Source organism: Syngnathus typhle, linkage group LG4, assembly GCF_033458585.1.
Source record: "Syngnathus typhle isolate RoL2023-S1 ecotype Sweden linkage group LG4, RoL_Styp_1.0, whole genome shotgun sequence".
Lineage (NCBI taxonomy): Eukaryota > Metazoa > Chordata > Actinopteri > Syngnathiformes > Syngnathidae > Syngnathus > Syngnathus typhle.
In genome coordinates, this window is record NC_083741.1 from 6218907 (window position 1) to 6222652 (window position 3746).

Sequence of the window (3746 nt, forward strand, 5' to 3'; positions counted from 1 at the left end):
GGATATCATACGGAGGCCGCCATTACAGATGCGCAGAACGGATGCGCAAGACACGTCAGCTATATAAAGAGTGAGAGTTCAGTTCTCTACCTAAATCCGTATTACAGGTAATATTTTATTTCACAACACTTTGCCTTGTTCCTTTCGTCTCTGCTGTTCACTTCAAACACGCTCCATGCGACCGCAATGCTCTCGTATCAGACGCTTGCTCGATCACCTGCTCGTTTGCTGTCCCGTGCGCGCACGGAGCGCGGTGGTGCGTTTACGGGCAGTCGGAGAAATCAACGCCAACAAAAAAAATTACATCCAGCCTAGTTAAGACCATACCAAAGACTATAAAAATGGGACCCATTGCCTCCCTGCGTGTGTGACGATCATTGGGACTTAAAAAAAAAAATAAAATTAAAGTTTTTTTTAAAAAAAAATCATAAAAATTGGGTGCGTATTATACATGGGTACAAGCTTTTTTCCAGCATCAGCATGCCATTTTTAGGGGTGCGTACTATACATGGGGGCGCACTATACACGGACAAAAACGGTAATAGGGCTGCTGTTGCTGTTGCATGGCCCAGAGATTGATAGATAGCATTTTCTGCTATCTGGAGCTCATTGTTTCCTATTCTTAATCAGCCTCCAAACTTCTACCTTTTAACCTCACTCTTTATTGTGGCGTTCAGACTGTCTACACGTTGATCGTTGCACATAGAAGGTGACGCATCGTCAATTACGTTTCACATGGAATATGTGTGCCTTCTTTCACCGATCTCCTCATGAGAGACCGGAGCCTTAATTCAGTGCTTTAAACCGCTCGGCCACACTACCTAGAATCCTCAACTTCAATTTAAGATGCAGATGCCAAGTGCCTGCTGCGGCCCTGAAACAGGATTTGCTAGCGTTTGTGTCTCACTTGGTTCAGGACTCTCAACATTTAACGATCAAATCAGAGAGAGCGCGGACGCAGTTCCCCACTGTCAAAAATTACGCAGTCGAGATTCCCACATTTGGAGAATTCGCAGGGGTCAATGTGACCGTCAGTGGAATGGGCACATTTCACCCTGGGTGATCCACCTTCGTGATCACAGTGTCACTCCTGCCAGGTTAGGTCTTATGCCTGGGCACGCGACCACTTATTTTACATCTTCTCTGCTACATGACGGTGCCATTTGTAAACTAGCGAATGATGTGTGTGATGGTACTAGTGGATTAAAAATGTGTGTGTGCGTGTTTGTGTGCGTGTGTGTGCGTGCGTGCGCGTGTGTACTACTCACTGGGTATAAGAGGTCACAGGCGCAACGGTGGAGCATGCAACCGCCGAATAAGCTAATGCGACAAGCCTCTGGTGATGGAGTATCCGAGTGACGGACTCGCTCACAGGCTTCCCTGCCTACCCATTCTCACCGACAAGTACAGTACGGCACAGAGTGCTACTCTTCTGGGCATTGGCAAAATTTGTCTGCTCACTTATTTGTTCACTCTTATTCACCCGCAGTAATGCATACAGTTCACGAGGCATATACGTATGTACCTCATTTCAGCAGTCTCTATCCAAATACACAGTGTAGGTACGTACCTATTAAATGGGTAGTCCAGATGAACATGAAAGGCAAACATTGATATTTCGCAAAGCACTTTCCAAGGTCATCGTACCTAACAGCTACACTGACGAGAGTTAGGCCGGAAGAATAGAGCAGGCCTTATGCCAAAGGGGCAGTGGTGGGTTTTGACCTGACACCTCAGGAGAGACTGGAGCCTTAACCCAGCATTTTAGACCGCTCTGCCATACTACCGATCACCTACGGTTTCTACATTGAATTTAGTTGACAATTAGAATAGATATTGTCACGTACAACGAAATTTAAAAGTGCCAACTGATCAGTGCATCTGCTAAAATAAAATAATAAAAAATACAAGCGAAAAGTCTTTACAAACTAAAAACCACACAAAAAAAACACACACAAACAAGTGACATGTAACTGCACACCCCCATAGTTTTGTGAAAAAATGATTCTATTTAAAGCGTGAAATTGGAGGATAAATTGTTTGTCCACCAGCATCCAGGTTAGTGCTGCCCTACTGAGCTTTGTTCATCATGTAATGAAGCCTGAACACAACTGAGGCGAAACGATATGAGTGACAATCAGAATCCAGCTGCGAGTTGGAACCGAATGCTCGTTTGCCGATTAGAGGACATCATGAATTACTAGCACAGAGCAGCAGAGTGGCGCAGCGGGAGCGTGCTGGGCCCATAACCCAGAGGTCGATGGATCGAAACCACCCTCTGCTACTTGGAACTTGTGGCGTTTGGCAAGCTTTTATCGGCGAAAATAAAACAATAAAAAAATACAAGCTAAAAGTCTTGACAAATTAAAACCCACACAAAAAAAACATACACAAACAAGTGACATGTAATTGCACACCCCCATAGTTTTGTTAAAAAATAATTTTATTTAAAGCGTGAAATTGGAGGATAAATTGTTTGTCCACCAGCATCCAAGTTAGTGCTGCCCTACTGAGCTTTGTTCGTAATGTAATGAAGCCTGAACACAACTGAGGCGAAACGATATGAGTGACAATCAGAATCCAGTTGCGAGTTGGAACCGAATGCTCGTTTGCCGATTAGAGGATATCATGAATGACTAATGCTGAGCAGCAGAGTGGCGCAGCGGGAGCGTGCTGGGCCCATAACCCAGAGGTCGATGGATCGAAACCATCCTCTGCTATCTGGAACTTAAGCTGGTTGGAAAGCTCTCATCTGCTAAAATAAAACAAAAAAATTACAAGCTGAGAGTCTCTACAAACTAAAAACCACACAAAAGAACATACACAAACAAGAGACGTGTAATTGCACACGACCATGTTTTTGTTGAAAAATATATTTAAAGCGTGAAATTGGAGGATAAATTGTTTGTCCACCAGCATCCAGGTTAGTGCTGCCCTACTGAGCTTTGTTCATAATGTAATGAAGCCTGAACACAACTGAGGCAAAACAATATGAGTGACAATCAGAATCCAGTTGCGGGTTGGAACCAAATGCTCGTTTGCCAATTAGAGCAGTGGTCCCCAACCTTTTTTGTGCCACGGACCGGTTACATGTCAGAAATATTTTCGCGGACCGGCATTTATATAAATAAATAATACATTTATATGAATAAATAAATAATACATTTATAATAAATATATAAATACGATGAAATAAAATTATACGACTGACATAAAAACAAGTACAAATGACAAAAATAAAACTCACCATTACGTTGAATTAGTAGAAGCACTGAGTTTGTTTCTCAGAAACGAGCCGGTCCCATCTAGACGTAATCGGAGACAATGACACCCGAAGTGATTAAGGTTTGTCTTTTATTGCAGGATGCTTGGTCTCCATGTGTTGAAGCAGTTTTGAATGCTTCATTGCCTGGTTAGTTAGCCTGTCGCCACATATTAGCTTTGCAGGCTCGACTGGGGAAACATGTCACGTGACCGGGACGAGTGTCTTGACCTGAATTAATTGATCGTCGATATTATTATTATTTTTTCTGTGCGGCTTGGCGGGCCGGTACCAAGTGACCCACGGACCGGTACCGGTCCGCGGCCCGGTGGTTGGGGACCACTGAATTAGACAAGATCATGAATGATTAGTGCTGAGCAGCAGAGTGGCTCAGCGGGAGCGTGCTGGGCCCATAACCCAGAGGTCGATGGATTGAAACCATCCTCTGCTGTTTGGAGCTCATGGCGTTTGGAAAGGTTTTATC

The 3746-nt window shown here is 43.9% G+C and overlaps 1 non-coding gene across 1 annotated transcript; it reads right to left on the reverse strand.

Annotated features, from left to right (window-relative positions):
• Window positions 1-940: 940 nt before the first annotated feature.
• LOC133153335 (U1 spliceosomal RNA) lies at window positions 941-1105 on the reverse strand. The gene has a single exon (XR_009714308.1). It is a non-coding gene; the product is annotated as a U1 spliceosomal RNA (small nuclear RNA).
• Between the last annotated feature and the right edge of the window lie 2641 nt (window positions 1106-3746).